The sequence below is a fragment of the Bidens hawaiensis genome, unplaced genomic scaffold (genome assembly GCF_021521415.1).
Source record: "Bidens hawaiensis isolate Kalapana, Puna unplaced genomic scaffold, B.hawaiensis_p1.1 tig00043617_1, whole genome shotgun sequence".
Classification (NCBI taxonomy): domain Eukaryota; kingdom Viridiplantae; phylum Streptophyta; class Magnoliopsida; order Asterales; family Asteraceae; genus Bidens; species Bidens hawaiensis.
The window spans coordinates 143,880-154,518 of record NW_027505849.1 but is presented as its reverse complement, the minus strand read 5'-3'; positions in this window follow the sequence as shown (position 1 = coordinate 154,518).

Here is a 10,639-nt window from a genome sequence, read left to right as displayed (position 1 = left end):
ATCTTCCAAATCATGAAAGAATCATCCAAAAGATCTGCAAACAACACCATAAACATCATACGAACCCGAAACAAATCATCAAATTTCCCTAAACACGTGGTTTTGATTTCCCCCAATTTTGACCTAAAACCTCAAATATGAAATTAAACCCTTGATACACGAAATTAATCATTGAAACCTCATCAAACCATCATAAAATCATCATTCTATCATCAATCATTCATCAATTTCATCAAACACTAACATTAAATATAAACGAGTTCGACCTAAAACGAACTGAAAACTGTAGATCTGGACGAAACTGAAAAAATAAACGTGAAATCGATGTTGAATCTCCAAACTAATCATCAACTCACATAAATCATCTTCGAATCATCAAACTTCAAATCCATGCAAAAACCCACAAAAACTTCAACAAACTTCAATCTTTAACGTCTATGGCGGATTCAAAAGCGAATTGAATCAAATTCAGCGGTTAGTCTGAACGATTCGGTAACCTGCTCTGATACCAATTGTGAGAACCGAGCCCTGGTACGGAAGCGTGAATAGTCGGTATTAACGGAGGAGCTCAGATCTGAGCTAGGATCGAATCAACAACATATATTCACTCTTGAAAGATCTATGGATGGATGTGGAGAGTTCGATTCGATTAACAATCAATAATAGGATGAACAATTGTAACTGAAACACAAATAGATAGATGTAGTAGTATGATTTCATTAATCAAAAGATTGTCACAAAGAACACTCATGCATACATACATGCATACATACATAATCTTAAACGTTCGCCACCCGGGGAGAGCTCTTCCCCGAGTGGAAACTCTCAATACATCAAAATTGCACACATAATGAAACACATAACCAAATCGTCTATTTATAGTGGTCTTGTGCCTTGGTCTTCACTCCATCCGCCTCTTGGAAAGACCAAACAAATAATATAAAAATAATAATTCACCCGAAACGTCTTTAATTACTCGTCATTTTTCTTTGTTGACTTGCATTTAATATTTATTATAAACGAGTAACGATTCGATGCGTCGGTCTAAAATATAAAACCCAACAAAATAAAATGCACTCATTGTGGTGATTATAAGTCTAAATTTGAATCACTTAAACACCACAATGATCAGCTCGTTCATGAGCTCACTATCGTTCGTGATAACTACCGACAAATGATTGATCTTGATCAAAAGTCAAAAGATAAGATCGAGTCATTGTCGCTTAGCAATAATGACTTGAAAGCTGAGTTGTCATGTAAATTAACAATTATCGATGGCCAGCTTCAAGAGATACTTAAATTGAAACTTAAAATTACAAAACTTGAAAATGAGGGAACGGAATTATAAAATAAACTTGACAAATTCCGAAGCTCATATTTTCTTGTTGAATGAGATTATTAAGGTAAATAATTCTCATCAGAAAAATGGGAAGGCCAACTTAGGTTTTGTAGAGATTCCTCCTCTATTTCATAATGATTAGACTTCCATTCCAGACACCGAAAATTTACAGAAAATTGATATTGATAGTCCTTTGACTATTGATCCTCAAGTGACTGCGATGAAAGTATCAAAAAGGAGAAATGAATTCCAAAACCTCACATTCAAAGTAATTTAGTGTTTGTTGAAACTGATCACGATGTGCTGGTTGAGGATATTATTGAACTAGATGTGATTCACAAAAATAAGAACATTCCACGTGAAAATCATATTTTGTGTGAACCACGTGATTTCAAGGAAACAAAATCTGGTTCTAATTCATCAACAAAGAAAAATACTGCTAAATTAAAGAGGGTTTCATCTGTGTCATCTGAAAAGAAACCAATTTCGGATGAGGATTTAATGAAATTTATTAATCCGATGAAAACTGATAAAGTAAAAACCGAAAGGGTTTTTAAGATAAAAGGAATCAATCAACTATTTGATGATCGAACTGCTCCTTTGAACTTAATTAAACCTGAGATGGTTGAAAGTGTATTTATGAATGAAACATCGAGTTTAACCGAACTTCAGAAAGAATATGAAAAGTCAAAAGCAATTAAGCAATTGACAATTCTCAAGAAAAGGTTAAAACAAATTTGATAAAACCCATCAAATTTGTAAAATCATCTAGATTGGATTCACCACATAATTTTTCTAAGTGTTTCAATTCTAAAACAAATGTGAGAATAAAATGGGTATTCAAAATGAAATCTTTGCTTCTTTTGAACCTGTAGATTCACACGTCACTACTAAAGTCCCTGTCAATGATATTTCACCACAAGGATTTGTGGACATGAGAACTTGTTTCTCATGCGGCGAAAGGAGACATGTAGCTAAGAAGTGTGTTTCTAAGGCTAAACTCAATACAAAACCCTTAACTAAGGAACAAGTTCTGATGGTTAAGAATGTTTTAAAAGAACAATCTTGTAAGGCCCTGTTCCCGGTAACCCTACTTTGGTGTTGGATTTACTCATAAACACAATTCTAAAATCAGAGTAAATTAAAAACTCCGCGGAATAATTAAAAACTTCAAACATCACATTACAAAACATTCATTCTTGTCTTAAAATACAAATTGTCTTTTCATAAATAATTAATTAAAACAGTCATAACACTTCATCATGGATGCCCGTCTCTTCAGTCCATGCCCTGTGTCCCTCCTTAAGCCAGCTGCCTCAACCTATTTGCCTGCGTGCATACTAAAAGTCAGCTACGCTGAGTGAGTTCTAGTTAATCAATTAACATACAATACATTCATACACTTACTCGTACGCGTCCGAAGATACGTATTCATACCTTAGTTTTCTATTACTCCTTTCATATATACCTTATATACATGCATACGTACTTACATACTTTCTTTCATAAAACCCTATGGTATACCATAAGCTATTCTACATTAAACATCACAGATATTGTAAGGGTCTGGTCCCTATCATCACAGATATTATAAGGGTCTGGTCCCTATCATCACAGATATTATAAGGGTCTGGTCCTTAACATCACATATATTATAAGGGTCTGGTCCCTTACATCACAAATATTATAAGGGTCTGGTCCCTACTGCCTCGAATAACCATACATTTATCATATGTGCATATTTTACCTGTCTCATGTATATAATATATATATATATATGCTCATTCATACTATCATTATATAGTAATAACATCCAATACATAGTCATACACTTATCAATTAAGTAAATGTATTAACTATCACACAGGAGTATGCACACAGCCCTGAAAACATTTCAAAGAGAAATGGGGCTAGAACTCACCTGGAGTCGATTTCTCTCGCCGTTAATGGTAATTCCCTTCTTTAGTTGTGCACGGCTAAGTGTACAATACATTACGTGTGTCAATTATCTATTACCACTACTTCCTACATCTAAATTTATGAAACTCTCAACTAACAGGGGTCTGGGGGCAGCGCCCCTGGTAGCGGGGTCTAGGGGTGGCAGCCCCTAGCAGGGTCCAAGGGGCAGCGCCCCTGGCTGGGGAAAAATTTTATTTTCATTAACAGTCCTTTAACAAAAATGCATCAGAAAAATGAATTTTATAAAATTTCGCATGGAAGAATTTCGCTTCGCATGCATGGAATTTCGCTTCGCATAACTTTTTCGCTTCGCATGGAACTATTTCATGGAACTGTTTCGCTTCGCATGGAACTATTTCGCTTCGCATGCTTTTTCGCTTCGCATGGTCATGCGATGCGAAATTATTGATTTCGCTTCGCATGGCTGTGCGATGCGAAATTCCTGCCTTTCATCGTTTTTACCATTTTAAAGCCATCTTCCGACACATTCTGACCCCATGTACCTGATCCTGAACCCATATCTCTCATAGTCCAATGCCACCTTTTCATCTTAAAGTGTACCTAAGAGGTTATAACTTACCAAGTTTATATTTTTCTTACATTTTACAACCCGATCTATCATTATATCTGTTTGCTTGACGATTCTAACCATAAAACTTAACCATTTAAACCGAAACCTACCTTTTGCTTCGGGTTCGAGTTCAGATCGGGACAACATGCAGGATCTTCCAAACGTTTCTTGTTGCTCGATGACGTTGAACACGAGATTCACCTTTCTTTTGCTCGGATTTGGATCCGGGTGTTTGAGAGAAGAAATGTGTGTTTTTAGTGTGTGGGGAAGGTGACAAAATGGTGAAATGGTAGGTGGGTTGGGTTTATATAGTGGGTTATGGGTCCCACCACCCACTCTCCATTCCCATTTCAAATTCTTATCCAAACATTTAACACATGACTAACTTAACGACACACAGTTAATAACAAAACTTTTTGTCATTCATTATTTAACAAAAAGTTGGATGTTACAAATCTTCACAAGTTAATCTCGATGATTCATATATCATGCTCAGTAATGTTAACCCTCGAAAGGTGGTGAGGGTTAATGCTGACAAGAAGTTTGTAACTGAAAAGAAGGTTGAGTTGGTTAAACCTCTATGTTAGAACATGAATTCTGGTATAATTCAAGATGATTATCTAAAAAGAATAATCAAAATCATTATTAATGTATTCTCAAGTTCATCACATATACCAGAGGAACTTGAAAAAGAAAACAAAAGAAATCAAGGTTTCTGTTGATGGATCTTCAATCGGGAAACCTAAACATAATTTATCACATAAGGAACCAAAGGATCAGCCGAAGACTGAGGCTTGGGCTGCCTTTTTGAACTAACTGTTTACTTGTTTGTGCAGATTTGATCCAAGACTATTTCAGGAGACAAATGGATCATGGATAGTGTATGCTCTTGGCACATAACCAGCAATCTTAATCTCCTTACTAACGTTAAAGACATTCAAGGGGGTTATGTTGCTTTTACGGGTAATCACGATGGTTTAATAAACAAGGAAGGTGAAGTCTTAAATGGTAGGGTTACCTTCGAGAAGGTAAATTATTGCGACAAGGTTGACCACAATCTGTTGAGCGTTTCACAGATTTGTGATAAGAAGTATACGACCTTGTTCACGGATAAAGAATACGTTATTCTTAAACCTAGATTTGTTATTCCTGAGGACATGGTCTTCATGAGATAACCTCGATCTCATGATATATATGTGGTTGACATGGGGAAAACCGCAACTTCTTCATCTTCAGTAACGTATTTTGTCTCGAAAGCAACCGAGAAAGCCACGATCCTTTAGCACAAGAGGATGGGTCATATCCACATCAGAAAAATGAATCATTTGATGGCTTATGATTTAGTGCATGGAGTATCATTGAAAATTTTCAAGATGACCAATCACTGTGTGGCGTGCAAAAAGGACAAACAGAAGATCAAATCGCATCCACTGAAAATAATCAACTCGATTAATACTCTGTTGGAATGTCTTCACATGGATCTATTTGGTCATGTGAACTGACCGAGTATTGCTGGGGATCTTTATTGTTTGTTCATCACCGGTGACTATTCGCGATTTTCGTGGGTGTTATTTATGTACACAAAGGATCAAACACCCGTTTTCGTACAAAATCTGATCACTAAGGTTGAATCACTTTACAAACTTAAAGTGAGACGCATACGAAGTGATAATGGGACAGAGTTTAAGAATAGTCAAATGGAATTCTTTTGTATTAAGAAAGGAATACATCATAAATACAGTTCTCGGTATGTGCCACAACAGAACGGTGTTACTGAAAGAAAGAATCGGACAATTATTGAAGCAGCTAGAACAATGTTGGCGGATTCTAAGCTTCCGGCTCAATTTTGGAACGAATCTGTGAATAGGGCATGTTATACATTGAACAGAGTTCTCACGGTTAAGAAGTTGAAGAAAACAAGTTACGAACTTCTTAAAACCGTAAGCCGAATCTTCAATTTCTCGAACCATCCGGGTGCCCTTGTGATGGTCGGTTAGTTTGTACATATTTTAGTTTATTAATAGTAGATATTTAGTTGTTTATTTCATGAACTTTGGTACTTCATACGTGTTTGTTATATTTCAGGTCACAAGTGATTAAAGTAGTTAACCAAAACCTGTACAAGCATAGAATGAAAACCCGGGATGATGTATGATAGTGTATGATCAAAACTGAAAAATCTGGGTAAAAGTTGGCTTAGCATATCATTTGCGAGTATCCTATGTAGAGAGGGACGCAGATCAGGATGTTTTAAAGTATAGTTTGCTGAATTTGAGTATCATACTCTAAAGTTAGAGTATCATTTGCTAAGCCAGAGTACCATTTGCTGAAACTAGAGTACCATATGCTAGACTAAATTAAACTATGGAGTCGCAACATTAATTCAAACCCCTATATAAGAAAAAAAGCTAAGGTTTAAGAAAGGAGATCTCTAGAAGCAGTTACCATAGCATTTTGAGAGTATAAGAGAAGTAGTCCATCTTTCCCAATCATCTCTAAGTCATCTACGTGATCTATAACATCAAAATTGAAGACCGAGAGATGATGAATCGCGGCAAATCCTTTCAAGTCATACCCGAGATGTAAAGTTTGTAATTTCTCAGTATTTTCCTCATGTGTTAGAACAACTAATTGTAATTGTCTTTCGTTAATCTATGAGTATTGATGTTTAGTATTGCTGTGCATTCAGTTGGTTTAGGTTTTTGTCGATCAGAACGATTAGTTTGCCGGTTGGTATAATAATTGCTCGTAGGGTTGTACTTACTGGTTGACTACAAGAAAGCATACAATTGCCCTTAGTTGAGTCATACTGGCAGAGACTGTTTGATAACCAGTGTCGTGTGTTAGCGATTGTGGATGCCTATGGTTTAGCTCGTTAAACAATCTTTAGTTGACTTAGGATAATTAATTAGTTAGGTTGCATGAGAATACTATTAGTTACTTACTTGGATTCCCGAGTATGATTTACTCTGTTAATTGATTGAATTTTGCTTAATTACATAATTGATATTAAAACCAAATCATTTGCTAGTATAATAAGCACTTATAACTGTTTACTTCATAATGTTAGAAATTAGTTTCACGTTTCACTGACCACATAGTCCTCGTGGTTCGACACCCTACTTACCCTAGCTTGCTTAGGTGATTAGGAACTGAATTTAATTGTTTTTTACTATATAGCGACAGTCTAGCATCAAAATGGGGTCGTTGCTAAGGAGTTGGTGCGCTTAGTGTTTTTGTGTTAATTGATTTCTTTGTTTAGTTTAATTTATTTGTCATCTTTATTTTTGTAACGCCCGTTAATTCCGGTTTCAATAATTAAAGCTTGTAGAGTATGTATAATTATCGGGATTTATCTGACGTTTCTCGGAAGCCTTTGCGTCATCTCGGTACGTTAAACCATTTAACTTTTCTTCCATAATGCCTTATGTTTCAAATTGGAGGGACTTGGATGTAACTTTTATTTTATATCATAAAACAAAAGGTTAACCCTAACCCTAACCACAGCAGCGATCGGCCAGAAGTGCAGCCCCCCTTCTTTGCTTCGACTTTTTGAGTGATTCCAAGGCATTTAGAAGTAGTTCAAGGTATGTACTACAATCCCCAACACTCTTTTCGTTCACCCTTAATCGTCTTGATGCTCAATTTTGCCGATACTTTTCGTTGGACAGATTTCGGCCAAGGTGAAATTGACCCACTTCCCGTGGATAAAAATTAGAGTTTCTGATGTAGAAAGATTCCCAGGTATGGCATTTACATCATATTAAAATTTCGTGGCCATTGGAGGTGTTTAGGTCGGTCAATCAATTTTAGTTCGAAAACTAGGGTTTATCGGGTGTAGAATTGTCAATTGTTGAGTTTGATGCGTTAATCGATTGAATGACCAACCGAATCAATTTGCATGGCCCTAGGGGAGTTTAAGGGCTGTGGGAAAATTATTTTTTTGATACTCGGGGCTGATTTGGTTGGTGATTGGTCAATCGAGTCGGCGGTGCGCGAATTGTCGTTTAAATGTTAAATTGAGAGTTGTAAAAAGAAACCGTCAACCCTATCAACTCGGGTGACATAATTATGATGTATGAAAAGGTTAAGAAGGGAATTTGATCCATTTGGGGCTGATTTGTTTGGCAATTGGTTTTAAGATTTATTACGCGCGTATTCGACTCGATTTGATTACCGACGGGTGAGTTGTGCATCATGGTTAGCCCTGACCATGATCGTAGGGTGGATTTGGTTAATTGAAGGGTTTTAGGGGCTGAGTTAAAGTAATTGGGTATGGGTTGGGCCTCGGGCCAAGTTGTTGGGCCTCGGGCCAAAGTGTTGGGCTTGAACGGCCCATTAGGCAAGTGTGTTCTTACGGTCTAGTTTAGTGATATAACCGAGCCTCGGTGCGGAAGTGTGAATAATGGTCGTTATTAACGGTGGAGCTCGGGTCTGAGCAAGGATCGAATTGTATTCACTCTTGAATGGTATATGGACATGTAATCGAAACACAAATAAAGAAGTGGTAGTATGATTTCATTAGTCAAAGATTGTCATACAAAGCACTCATACATACAATAAAGATCAGCCACCTCCGGGAGAGCTCATCCCGGAGCCGGCGGCTCTCTCATAGGGATAAAACTCTAGATCTCACCAAATACAAAATACACTCATCCTAGACAAATTAGCAAATACATCTATTTATACTAGTCTAGCATGTCTTGGTCTTCAAGCCATCCACCCTTGGTTGAGACCAAAAATATTAATTATTTTTCACCCATAATTATAATAATTCGATGCGTCGGTCTAAAATATAAGTCCCAACAATCAAATCTTGTTTCTTTCCTTGTAAGTCATCTTCAAACCTTTCCTTTGCTAGGTATGCTCGATGAGTGTCTTCGAGCAGATTTTACTTGGAATATATTCTCTTTCGAAGAATACATATTCCCTTTGAGTAAGCTTCATTCCTCTTGACTTGTTCAAGCTTTGCTCGAATAAGTCCATCGAGCAAGCTCATTCTTCTTGATGTCTTCAGCTTTTCTTATTCAGCAATTTTTAGCATGCTCGGATGTAAATCTTGCTCGGTAACTGAACTGTGCTCGAAGTCTTTGCTTTGATTCACGTTACATCCTCTTATTGCATCCATGCTCGTCCCCATGTGCTCGATCATCCTGTGCTCGTAACACTTGGTTAGAACTTGTATGATCAAGCTGTTTGCTCGATTGGCAATCCACGCTTGATAGAAGAATACACTTGCTCGTTGAAGTGTAGTTTGCTCGAAGCCTTTAACACTTAGAAGAATCAACCATTTAAGGTTTAGAACCTTGTTCGAAGTAGTAAATCATGCTCGATCGTACCATACTCACAAACAATGAAACATCTCTAAAGAATCTTGGATTATTGATCAACTTTTCCTTAACTTGAGTCTTTTCACTTGATTTGAAGCAAGCAATTTGCGATGAAATTCAAGAATTTTTACTCCCCCAATTTCGTTGCAATTGTCTTTGAAAAATTTGTCTTCAAATCAAGTATGGGTGAAAACATGAAACTCTTCAATTTCAACAATCTTTGTGGTTGATAGTTGACGTTTGACTTGGTCAACTTATGAAATGATCTGGAAAAATCAACCATCTTGATCTTGTAAGCAACTTGTTGAAGTTGTGAAATTTTGGTGAATTTTGCCGAATTTTTGCTCAAAAATCTTCAAAAATGACCAAAATGCCCCTCGTTGACCCGACACGGTCAACAGCTGAGTTGACCGGAAAAGTCACTTCCAAACAGTCACTCAAACTTGGGCAAACATTTTTCGTTAAAAGCATATGGTCAAAAAGTCAACGGATAAGCCAATATTAAGTATTTTCTCCATCTTGGCCCGTTTGACTTTAGAAAGTCACCTCAACCAAAAATATCCAAAAGTTTCTTCAAAACTTGTAATTCAATCACGAGCATGGATTATCGGTTCACGAGCACACATAAGTCAAAGTCCCTTCACGAGCATACTACCAATTTTTTTTTTTTTTACTACTCGAGCATGGACCATGCTCGAGACCTTGCTCGAGAAAACACTTAGTATTTTTCTGTAGTTACTCGAGCATGCTGGAGGCCTTGCTCGAAGCCTTGCTCGAAAATACTACTTTTTCTGTCATCGAGCATGCTCGAGACCATGCTCGAAAATACTTAGTTTTTCTCTTTTCCTGAGCATGCTCAAAAGCAAAAGTGTGCTCGATAAACATTTGTCTTTTTCTTCTCTTTTCATGGGCATGCTTAGGAGCCAAAGTGTGCTCGAATACAAAGTGTGCTCGAATAAACAAGGTGTGCTCGGGAACAAAATCATGTGCTTGGAGCATCAAAAGACAACATTTTTGCATTACACTTGAATTTTCAGCTGCAAAAGGTCTAAAATACCCCTGCAGGAACTCGCATCAGCAGCACACAGGCTGTACAATTTTCGATCAGCAGCTGAGTACTCGAACTCTGATGTGTTTTGGCCCGTTCAGCACTTTTAACAGCAGCAATTGTAACCAGCCATATCAGCAGCATTCGACTCGTAAATACGCACATCAGCAACTTGCTGCAACGACATTGTACAATCTGCAGAGTCCTCTTGTATTAGCAGCAAATGTTCGTGAATAATTTGTCAATCTGCAGCATCAAACTTAAACCAGCAGCTGCAGCAACCGTTTGGAAACGCGCAGCAACTTGTATATATCATAATGCCCTTACTGCAATATCAAGATTACCATTGTATCCCTTGCAAAATAGTGTTGCAGTAGCTGCAACTCTCATAT